Raw genomic sequence first — 13,084 nt, 5'->3', positions numbered from 1 at the left:
GCCATAAGCCATAAACATGTACTGGCCATAGCATGGTATATATATATATATATATATATATATATATATATATATATATATACATATACATACATATATATATATGTATATATATATCTTGTAAAAGTATTTTAATACTAAACTGATTGAGACATCATAAGATTAATACAAGTTACCTTTGGCCTTCACAATTATAAGAGGTGTTCCAAGTGGCCATCAGTTTCCAAACATTTATTAGTATGGTGACCTGCTGAAGTGTGTATACAAGTTTTGGTTCTCTCTCTCTCTCTCTCTCTCTGTTTCTCTGTCTCTATCTACCTATCTATCTATCTATCTATCTATCTATGGGCTTTATGGCACTCCCAAATATAAGACATCATTATTTGTACACAGTACAGAATAATCTATCTTATTTGAATTGGATAACATGAGTAGAAAGGCCAAAGACTGAGTTTCACACTGAATAGTAGAAAACATAAAATGTTCACTAGGTTTCCCACTCAAGAACAGAAAACTGAGAATTGGCTCAGGATTTGACTCCATCTATAAGAACATGCCATAAACATGTAGTAGCCATAGTATGGTAGATCTGTCGGTGTGGTGATATTAGAAATGCTCATGTAATCCATGATAAGTTTGAATTTTAAGCATCAAACTAAATTTCAGATACCAATGGTAACTGGGACAGAGCATGCTTAGGAATAACTTACACACTGAAATTTTGATCATCTTTTGTTTCTGCAGGAGACTAAATCCAGGATGGACAGGGAAAACAAAGCCACATACATCATTTTGTTGTCCAAGGAAAGGGAGAAAAATCAGGGCAGAAAATATTCTGAAAACTTTGTAATTATCATCCATGTGCCAAAAGAAGCTCATGGATTTAGTTTTGATGCTGGATGTTTGTTAGGGAAATTATAATGTCAGATTCAAATATAAAAAAGAGTTATATGCATCTCAGCAAATTTACTACTGAAAAGGGGGTTTTAAAATGCTAGATTTCTGTCAGAGACATTTTGGAGGTTGATTAGATAAGCTCTGAGAGAAAAATTTTATTATTCAATGAAAATAGCACTTTGTTTACAGAGAAAGCCATTTGGTGTCTTGGGATGGCAAATGTGAACAAGAACTCAAGAATAAAAGACACTAGTACTGGTGAGGTATCCATTTTCCAAAAACAATTTAATCTATGTTGAACATTTTCAAAGCACTTATACACTAACTCAACACATGATTAATGTTTTCACTCTGTGGAGGCAGCTAAAGCCAATCTGATAAGAAAAATCTGGCCTAAAGCAGCTCAGAATTCCCATTAGGAACAATTACATCACAATTTGAGAACAAGCAAGGAAAAGGAACTGAGTACTGTGAAACCCAAAGGGATCTGCCTAACTCTCTGAAGGGATCCCAAACGACTTCACTTAGATGTTAGAGCAGAGTCCTAAACAAGGAGTTGTAGACCACCAGGTGAAAATGGAAAGAAGGGGCATCCTGGTCCATGTGAAGGCAGATGGCAGAAGAGAAGAATAGGGTTAGAAAAGAATGAAGAGTTTGGTGTTTAGGCAGACCGAGCTTGAGGAGATATATTAAAAGGCTTTTATACCTTGTTAAGAAGTTTCAAATTTATGCTACAGAAATGAGATACAGAGATACAATTAAAGATAATTATTAGGGTTGACAATGAAATGACTAGTGTTATTTGGTTAGATGCTGAGGTATTGACGAGATTTTATCAGAGAATAAAGAATATAGTATTTGAGATGGGTTAGGAACTGTCAGTAACGTCCAACTGAGAGAGGGTAAGGATGAAAATCTATGAGCAGTAGCAGAGTGTGAAAAATTCAGTCTAGAGATATCTATTTAGCCATAATCTCTCACAATTCTTAATAATGGATTCAGGAGCCATGACAGGAAGGCCAGAGTTCTAGCCACAAACGTACCCTGTATTTCATTGAGGAAGGCAGACTTTTGGGGACTGCTGTTTTTATATAGTACATACTTGTTTGTTGTCCTTCCTACTTTTATTGTCATTGGTCATTGATTTTGTTTCTGATAGTTTTAAATAAGTTCTACATATTAACAAATGAGTGGAATCATTTTATGAAATAGTTGAATAATTCAGAGCAACGCAGAAGAGGCTTACTGAACTAGAGCAGCAGGAGCTTATAAATGAAAATTCATGGTAGACAAGCTGAGTTCCTTCCTTTGATAAATTCTCAAAATTAATGGATAGAAGGGAAAATGTGATATATTTAGGCCTTAGCAAAACATCTGAAACTGTGTCTGATGATATTTTACTTGCAAATTTGTTTTAAATGAGTTTAGATGACAAGAAAATCAGTCAGATTAGAACTGAGAAAAGACTTATAAACAAAAAATAATAAATGCTAGGTCTAGTTTTATTTAACGTTTTTATTAAAGATCTGGATTGGGGAGTAAATGGCATATTAATAGATATGCTAAATGAGACTAAATTCACAGGATTACAAAATGTGCATACTGCAACTGTGAGAAGGCAAAAGTTGACCCAAATATAACAAGGATTTAGATATGAGAAAAACATGTATCAGACAAAATTTTCTTTCAATAATAAATCACAAAAATATTTAAACTAGGGGAAATGGCCAGGACAAAGGAACAAAGATTAGAAGAGATGTGATCTAGTCATGACTCAGACAATACCTCACGAATGACCTTGAACAAGTAGCTCAACTCTTCTCTACCACTTGTTGTCCCATATTTAATGTTCAGAGATTATAGAAATAAACTTTATAATTTTTCACATTCCTAAACTTGTTTCTCCAGTTTCCTTCATCCTTTATTGTTTCATGGAAGTCAGTTTCTCTTGCAATACTGAGATTTGCTTTATAAAATCTTCTTCTAGGCTAGAAAGTGACTTGCACTCCTATTACCCGCTGATTTGCCCATGACAAACACCATTAGGTGGAATCTGAATTAAATACTGGGCACTATTCTAAGGGCCAAAGTGGATGTCACATTTTTTCATCTTATCTGGAGACATAATTTAAAGGTTTTTGTAATATTATCTTCTTTACAATTCAGGAAGCTGTTAATCATGTAATGATAATTATGATACATTGCTTTAAAAGAAAATTTGTTTGTTTTGTTCATTTGTCAAAGGATGTTTATATATATTGACTCATTGGTGACTACCAGTCTTGGGAAAAAGGCAAAATAGTTAGGTACTTGTTGTAGTTAGCAGGTTTGGGCAAGGCAATACATTAAACACAGAACACATACCTTATAAGGTTATTTTATGATAATTACCCAAAGATTTTAATGCAAAGGAGTGCAAGAGATTAACCACACACTAGAAGCCCAAAGGATTCAACTGAGGGCCTAGATCCCAGCAGTTTCCCACACAAGTCTAAGGCCTAGAGTCCAAGGCAATGTCCTCTTCGATTCCAGCCAGTGGTCTAGAGCCCACAGCAATGTCTCATGCTTGTCTGTATTGAGGATCTGCACCTGGAAGACCCAAAGGCCAGTGGTGGAAGCCAGAAAATCTATGCTGGTGAGATGAAGAGTTTGTGCCACCAAACTGGGGGATCCACATTGGAGCCAGGAAGTGTTGCTCACAGTGAAGATCAGAGCTTCCCTGATGAAAACAGCAGTCGTTCCCAGCGACAGTGAGGCCCCTTGCTCCTCCTCTGATGAGAACATCCTAGTTTGCATCAGGAAAACCATCTGCAGCAAACTTCTCCTAACAAATAAACAGGCCAAGATAGTCCTCTCCAGTTCTTTTTATGGCTATTGGTAACAATCTTCAGGTGGATCCTCCATGCCCAGACCATGCTCATTCAGTTCACCTAGGCATTACAAGTTGACCATTAGTCAATCTCCTACAGTACTGTAATACTATTCTCCTTTAGTATCGAGGAAAATGTCAATAAGATAGTTAATTTGGCCAGAGTTATAAAGGTAGTTAGTATCAAAGTCTTGACTAAATCTTGTTGTGGGGATATTTATATTCAATTCTACCACCTTACTTATTTATTTAGAATACTTATGTGGTTTTATAAAGTCAGGTTCTGCACCCTTTGTTAGCATGAATAAGCACAAAATATAATTAATTTAAACACAGAAAAAATAAATAGTTTCAAAGTCAGTTTCATGAAACATGTTAGGGATGTGAGTATAAGGAGGATTTATTACTTTTAATATTATATGAATATTAATGAGAAATTAAAGAGTAAATTAAATATACAGAGGTTCTTCATGAAATGCAGAAAATACTAGGATATTCTATTTAAAAAGACTCCTGACTACATGTTAGCGTGACTTTCATACTCCACTAATTGATGGCTCCATTTTTATGCTTTGCTACCCTTTCCTCAAATCTATACTCCATTTGAGTGAAGTGACATTTTAAAAATTTTATCAGTGTGGAAGCTTCTTTATAAGACAGGGCACCGGTGATACTGTCAAGCTCCTTGCTGTATCTCTAGAAGTAAAGACAGTGTCAGATACACAGAAGTCACCTGAGTATTTGTGGCATAAATCAATTTCTTTATTCTCCCCCTCCTATGAAGGTTATTTTGGTGTTCTCATAGAGATTTTTGAGCACCCCAATATAATTCACATGAACTATTTCCTTATGTTTTATAAATGTTTCCTTGTTTTCATTTAAATTTCAAGGTTTTCAATGTCACTGATTAATTTTAGTTAATAATAATACTTATAGGCATGATGTGTATTAAATAAAATTAAAATATTGACTCACATATAGTATGCCAAGAATATAGTAATTCTTTTCAATTAGTTTATATCCTACCATATATTTTAAGCAATACATAACAATGCCAAAACAGGACTCTAAGACCAAAGAAAACATGCTTAACACTTAAGATTCTACTTCATATGATAAAAATCAGCATAAACAATTCTGAACTGCAAATGATTTTGAAGTTCACTGAAAACTACACATTTTCTTTTAAGACAGGGCATTATCATATGCACTAGTTTCAGAAAGGAGAGTGTTTTTCTGTTTTCTTTTCTTTTGGTTTTCTGAGGCAAGGTCTCCCTTTATAGTTCAGGCTGGCCCTGAACTCACTGTGTAGCTCAAACTGGCCTCAAACTCCCAGTGATCCTCCTGCCTCAGTCTCCCGAGTGCTGGGATTACAGGAGTGCACCACTGTGCTAGGCTTGAGAAGCAGAGTGTTTTTGAGGCATTACATAATTTGGTTTTGAACATATCCCTTTCACAGTTGCTGTTTTGTCTCTGTGGTTCAACCACAAAACCATAGAATTGGAAATGCCAGTTTCACTTTTTGTTGGACAAGTATTGGGAGAGGGTATAAGGATGAACCAGAAAAGAATATCTATCTGGCCAAATTTTCTGCTCTAATTCTTCTTGGCTCATGAGAATTGCTTATTAACAGTTTTATTTTGACCAGAGTGTTCAATTAACATTTGACATTAACATTTATAAAGGCATGTCTTTGAAGTCTACTACTTTAAGATTTTTCCCTTTGTTTTGGAAACCTGTGAACACTGAGTTGATTTTGCATCTTGGACACACTACTCTCTTTTCCAAGCCTGGAACCTGACACCTTGAAATCAACAGAGAAAATGTCAAAATGCCACAAGGTTGAACTGCAATAGAATTGAGTCCCTAGGGTTCTAAGACATTAAGGAAAGCATTGGATAATCTGATAATGAGTAGAAACCAGCTAACCAGAGCAAAGACCAGACAGCAAGTTCACAACAGAGAGGCAAGAAGATGCTGCAGTGGTGTAGACCTGGATTTCTGCAGCACCAGGTAGAAAGGCAAGGGTGTATCTCATTCATGCAAGTCATCATTACTCTGGTTTGGTCAGTCTTGTCTATTTCAGTAACACCTGCCTTTCTTGCCCACCATATACCTACCACCTCTTTCCTCCCAGAGTTGCCTAATCATAATTGGCTAATTTTCTTAAATCGTCTGCCTGATGTCTATTCAGTTTCTGCCCTAATCTCAACACACGAAAGTATGTGGGGTAGTAACAAAACAGTGAGTACTGTTTGGAATTAATAATATCCACCTGCACCTACTGGATTTCATATGGATAACTGAGCTTTTCTTGTTTTAAAATAAAGTCCTATGTAAATTATTCTAGCCCACTCTTGCCATGATCCCTTTCTGACCTTTTGCTACTCCTAAACCTTCAAATTGCCTGTATTAGTCTGTGGGTTACATCATTTCTCTCTCCTCAATAATAATGCAAATTATTTGTTTTTTTGATACCTGTACTATTTTTAGATTAATATCTTACTTCCTATAATCCATTTAGATTCTTGGATTATAAAAGTTCCAGGGCTTTCTCTATATCTGAATTTTTTATTTTCATGAAAAGATTTCTAAAGTTTGTCCCTGGCCATATGTTCTGCTACTATGGAAAAGAGGCTTCTTGAACTATAATTCCATCTTAATGTAATAAACTAAGTCTCCAGATATATCTATAGATGGACTCACATAATTTTCCATTCCAATATGAAATATTCTCTTATTGCATTGTCTTTCTTATGGTACCCATTTGTTTTTATTTTAATTTTATGTAACATGAAAATAAATTAAGAGCAAATTTTAATAAATGGGTATAGCATATTTTGCTTTCTAGTCATTTGCATATGAAACTATCCTGGTTATTCCTGTAAGCAATATTTTAGTCCACTTATTATTTTCATCCAAGCCTACTATTTACTCTGTTGCATAATATTACAATCAATTGTGAAACATCTAGAATGTAGACAGAAAGTATAAGAGAAGTACCGGTTAATTGACTAGTTAGCTTCAGTACCTATAAGAAGTATCATATGGGTAAAGTGCCCTTCTGTTGCACATCACCTTCAGAAAAGGATATATATATATATATATATATATATTCTGATTCTAATCAGCAGATTTCATTACAGGCCTTTAAGTTAAAAAAAAAGTAAGAGAGAAAAGAAAAAAATGCTGATGAAGGTCATAAAATAAATGAGGCTTCTTGCTTCTTGACATCTTTAGCACTTTCTGTGGCTTCCTGAGTGAGCAGCAGTGGCAGACAATAGCTAAGAGATTGTGTGTAAGATAATGAGAAAAATAAATGCACCCTCAGATGCAGCCAACAGGAACTGCTATTAACATTCATTATCCGGGGGCTTGCATTCTCCCAAGTTGATGTTATTAATCTGCACAATGAGCTAAGAGGTGTAAAAGAAAGCTGATGTTTGCTTATCACCTTCTTGACCATCACTTTGAATATTAACTAAGGGGGTTAAATGTATGATTACTTTGATTCTGTGTTACTTTTGTGGTATTTACGCCAGCAGGCAGAATTGTGTCAGCATATAGCCTTGTATCTTTAGCCAGCAATTCTTCCCAGTATCCAGCATGCGATTTAAAGACTCTAGCTTCCTTTTCATTTAACCAAATTCTTGCGTTAACTGCATAAATTTTCAGTATATTCTTGTTTCAAGAACCTTAGGAAATTGTTTTGCTTATGCTGATTAAAACACAGCATAGACTGTTCCATTCAAAGATGAAGACCAAAACAAAATCTAAAATGACAAAAAAACCCCACTTCTCTCAAAAATCTATCTAGGTTTTGACATACCTTAAGTCTCCACAATCTACCCTTCCTAATCCTCATGACACATCCCACAACCATTTCAAACAGGGATAATTGTCACCTTATTAAAATTTCCAACACAACACAAAGTATTTCAAATTTTAGAGCACAGTAGTTATTCTCTTTCACATTTCTTGAATAACTTACACTACATTTTAGATGCAGATATACAATGATGAAATCCTATTAAAGATCAATTAAATTCACTTATCTGAATAAAATATAATAATAAAGAAAGGCTCAATTTAGAAAAACATTTTGGAAAGAGTGGTCTGAGGATTTCTGAGATTTCCTAAGATGTTTTCAGAGGATCCATGACTTTTAAAACTATTTTCGTAATAAGGAGATAGTATAGTAATTGTCCTTTTCACTTCTACTCTCTCAAAAATAGTAGAAGTTTCTCAGGGCTCCATGATATATGAAACTGCATCAAATTACATACAGTAGCAAACATGAGAATTTAGCTGTCTTTCTTTGAATGTACCTATTAAAGAAATTTCCAAAAATGTGAATCAGTGATACTCATCCTACTAAATTTATACTGGTGAAATATGAACTTATTTTTAATAAATATGTTATTATATAAGCAAATATTAAGTTCATTAATGTTATTTTAAGGGTTTTCACCACTTACTATTTTATAAATCTTTAAGTCTTAAATTTCAGTATGGCAAATATCAATAAACACAGCTTATGTAAACAAAAACTCTTTGAGATATTTGATAATTTTAAATTTTTGAAAATGCACTTTTATCAACATGTTTGAGAATCACTGATTTTGATGCACATAACAACACAGCTACAGTACAACTGTTGCTAATCAGCACTGGAAAAATGTACCCCTCAAAAGACTCTGGAATGAACATAAAAAAAATGAAAAATGGATATAAGAGTAGGAAAGAACTTTCTAAACAGAACCTCAATCACATAGGAAATATCAGCATGAATCAACAAATAAGATTATATCAGAATAAAGAGCAAAAGATTCAATCAATAGAGTGAAGAGATGACATACAAAATAGGAAAAAAAAATTTCCAGCTACTCCTCAGACATAGAACTAATATCTAGAATATACAAAGAACTCAAAAAAAAATTAAACCACCTAAAATTAAAGACCCAGTCAAGAAATGGGCTAGAGAAATGAACAGACACTTCACAGAGGAAGAAATACAAATAGCAAACAAATATGTGAAAGAATGTTCAACATTTCTGGCCATTAGAGAAATGCAAATTAAATCAATAAGGAGATTCTATCTTGCTCCAGAAAGAATGGAAATCATTAGGAAATCAAAGAATAACATGCTAGCATGGCTGTGGCAAAAAAAGGAACTCTCCAACATTGTTGGTGGGAATGTAAACTGTAACTAGTATAACCGTTATGAAAATCAGTATGGAGATTTCTCAAAAAACTAAAACTAGAAATCCCATGTGACCCAGCTATCTCCCTGCTAGGTATCTTTGCCAAAGAGCTAAAGTCATCATATTACAGTGATACTTGCATACCCAGTTTATAGCAGCTCAAGTTGTAATAGCTAAATCCTAGCAGCAGCCTGTATACCCGTCAACAGATGAATGGATAAAGAAAATGTTGTAGCGATAAGGGAATACTACTTGGCTATAAAGGAGGACAAATTTGAGGTATTTTTAGGAAAATTGATGCATCTGGAAAACATAATGTTGAGTGAAATAAATCAGACATGCAAGCTTGAATACAGGATGGTATCCCTCATTTCAGTGAGGCAAATTAGAAAAACAGAAAATGATAAAAGGTGGATAGAAAGGGAGAAGAGGACAGATCTCATCCAATAGGGAAAGGGTCCAAGGAAAAATATAGAGTAGTAAGGAGGGGAGGGGAAATGAGAGAAATAAAGGTATGCAAAGAAAAAGAATTATTTCTCTTTCAAACTAAACACCAGAATTTTTCGTTCTGCTTTTAAGTATTCCTCTTTTCAATTCTAATCAGCAATGCCTTAATATGACAATTTTCTCTGAACTTTAATTATATGGTCACTGAATAGAAGTCATAGATTTATAATTTAAAGTTCATTTTTTGAGAGTAAACTCAGTTTTATTACAGGCAGTAATTTTAATTTATCACACATACAAACTCAAATATTAGTAAAATAAGGCAATGTAAATAGCTCTTTACAACAAAAATGACCTACAAAAATGAACATATTGCCTGCCCTATACCAATACCAATTATATATTAGCATTTCAAAATTCTATATCCTACTGTGAAAAACTACAAAGTACTTAGAGTAGACACAGGAATGAAACTTATCTGAATAAAAGTATAAAAGGGTGTAAATGAGATTAACTTGTTTCTTTATGTCAATGTATTGATTATAAATTTGATTTTTTTTTGGTACCTAGGATTAAACTCAGGACCTTGAGCTTGCCAGGCAGGTGTAATGCCACTGAGCTACATCCCTAACCATATAAATTTAAAATTTTAAAAATCCTATATGTCATATGGAAAATTCTGCAAAACACATAGGAATAAACATAAAAAAGGAATACTAGCTACATGAAAAAAACTAAAATATAGAAGAACATAAAACAATGAGATTTACTTAATAGATCCATATTGTTCAGTGGGAATATGCAATATTAAAGTCTATATTAATTATTTTACAACTTATTGTGACTCAATGGTCTTCACAGGATTTGAGGGGAACAAAATTACTTTGACTTTGTGTAGAAAATAATTGAGCAACATCAAGAAAAAATAAAATAGTACAATAGTAGTAAATATTTTACTTCCAGAAAAATCCATTGCCTAGTCTCCAGCTTTTTGTACCTGTCAGGAGCACTTGGTCCCCCTGAAGTCTTCCTTTTTGCTGAAGGACTTTCTTCAGTTATCTTCTGGGAAACAGTTTTCTCTTGGCTCTTTCTTCTGTTGCCTGATCCATTACAATCTTTTCCTGGTTGCTCCTTACTTTCTCATTCTTAAAATATTAGAATACCCAGAACTTGGTCTCCCAACTTCTTTTTTTGCCCATCCTCATTATCTCTGATCTCATCTATTCAAATCAATTTATATATCATATATTCAATACCCATTCTCAAAAGTCTATTCCCAGGCTATACCTCTTAAACTCAAGGCACATATTTACAACTGTTTTATTGAATTTTCCCTTGGATCTTTCATAGACAGGTAATCTCGTCTCTATTATGTTCCAAAACAGACCTTGATACTTCTTCAAAAATCTGTTCCTGGGGCCGGGGATTTAGCTCAATGGTTCCACCGCCTGGCTCACAAGCACAAAGTCCCGAGTTCGATCGGCGGTACAAAAAAAAAAAATCTGTTCCCACAGAATCATCAAGGTATTCCATTGCACCCATTGCTCAGCCCAGAAAATTGTGAGACCATTATTGATCATTATCTTTTTTATAAAATCTCTTATTTGTTTAGTAAATTCTGTCAATTTTGTATTTAAAATAGACCAACTTACTGTAATGTCTTTCATAGCTATTTGACATTTTAAGTCTGCTATCAAACCCTATATTGTTTTAAGAGCATTCAACATGTTTCCTTGCTTTAATCATTAGCTACCAAAGCCTGTTCTCTGAATAAAATCAAAATGATCCTATTAATTTCTGCACAAAATTCCTCAGTGACTTCTCATCTCTCTACTCAGTTTCTGAACCGTGACTTACAAGCCCATTTGGACACCAGTTCTTATTGCAGCCCCACCTCTCTCTCTAGAAGTGCTGCCTCACAGTATTTGTTCTTGTTTTATTTTTTTTCTCCTAGAGTATGCTCCACCTAGATAACCGAGTAATTCATGATCTCACTTTTAAAACTTTAATTAAATATCAATTATTTGAGATGCTTTTCTGAGAGTGTTCCTTAATGTTTTTAAATTCATTACTTTTATTGGTACGTTTTCGGTATACAATATGACGATACTCATCATTGGGAATTTGCACCTTTACATAATATATCTTGGTTCTTATTTTTTCCCCATTCCCCTACCCTCCCTTCAACCCCTCAATCTCTCTCTATTTACAAAGACTTTGTTTCTGTTTTTTCCTGTTCTCATATTTTTCCCTTCTTTCCTTTCCCCTCCCCATCCCCTTCCCCTTTAGAACTTTTCTTACCATTTCACATTATCTATTATACATTTTTATCCTCCTTTACACTTTCAGAATGAGAAACTAGAGACATCTATAGCTAAATAGATGCATTTTGAGGCCATACTCTTAAGTGAAAGAAATAGGACACACATGTGTAAACACCAAATGGTCTCTCTGGTGTTACTAAACATTTCACCATTTATATATTTCATTGATTTGTTTTTTTGTTTAGTATGCTAGCTCTCACACTAGAGTATGAATTATAGGAAACAAGAATTTTTTCATTTTCCCCTACTACTGTATTCCCACCTCCTGAAATACATTACAGATTGAAGAGGGTATAATTCTGACACTGAAGATTATATTTCCTAATTTCATGGTTGTAAATGATAATGGATGGTGATGGTGATGATAGCAGGTGCCATTTAGGAACTATTTAGTAAGTTTCATGGACTGTGAAAAGTGTTTAAGGCCTGAGTTTATCACAAGTCAGCTATGACTAATAAATAGTCACCTGGCCTACAATTATTGAGTCACAATCAGAAGCAGTGTTGGCCTTGGAATTAACATAACTTTGGCTTTAAACTGAGCTACCTCATTTGCACATGCACACACACACCTGCTCAAATCCACTATTACCCTCCCAAAATAGCTACTAGTTCTCCTGTTTTATTGATGTAAAAGTGAATCTTAGACATATCAGGCAACTTTTCTCCAGGTTCCACAATTAGGATGGAGCTTAACTGTAACTAAACCCAAATGAGATTGACTTTCCACATTATGTGTGTGTGTGTGTGTGTGTGTGTGTGTGTGTGTGTATGTATGTATTTTTACTACAGGAAATGTGTTAGAATTATAGAACTGAAAAGAAATTTTAATCTGCAGATGTCAGGATCTCTATTCCACTACTCTACTTGTTTGGACCTTAAAGTGTTTGAATTTAGAAAGCTTGGATCAGTTGATTTTGAAGGGAGTTTCCAGTGTAAGAGCTTCTCTAGGTTCTATAACAATGTCATACATACCCCATCATACTGAGGAGGGGTTTATGCCTAAGAAGAGGATGAGGCAGGGCCAGGATTTGTATGCCATTGTCTGAGTCTGTTCTCAAAAGAATGAATTTCATGAGGAAAAACTATTCTCTCCTTTCTTTATAATTCTTCATTCAATTAAAACTTCAAACCTTTGCCTAGCAGTTTTTTGAATTCATTCAAATTGGCCTAACCATTATATTCAGTGGAAAGTTGCCCCAAATCCTCCCACTAACTGCTTAGTACATTTTTGTACAATAGAAGATATGATTCATCCCTTTGGTGTTAACAGCAATCTGCAAATGCCCATTTGAAGCATGGTTTTCCAAAGGGCAACTTTAAGTGCTAACAATACATTACAC

At 34.3% G+C, this 13,084-nt stretch overlaps 1 protein-coding gene across 16 annotated transcripts in view; it reads left to right on the top strand.

Moving 5' to 3' along the window:
• The window catches only part of Tenm4 (teneurin transmembrane protein 4), a 2,854,999-nt gene that overhangs the window by 206,205 nt on the left and 2,635,710 nt on the right, over positions 1–13,084 (top strand). The window lies entirely within an intron of this gene.

This window comes from Heterocephalus glaber, unplaced genomic scaffold, assembly GCF_053883595.1.
Source record: "Heterocephalus glaber isolate CG9 unplaced genomic scaffold, H.glaber_assembly_v1.0 deba00001428, whole genome shotgun sequence".
Lineage (NCBI taxonomy): Eukaryota > Metazoa > Chordata > Mammalia > Rodentia > Bathyergidae > Heterocephalus > Heterocephalus glaber.
This window is presented reverse-complemented; position numbering and strand designations above follow the sequence as displayed.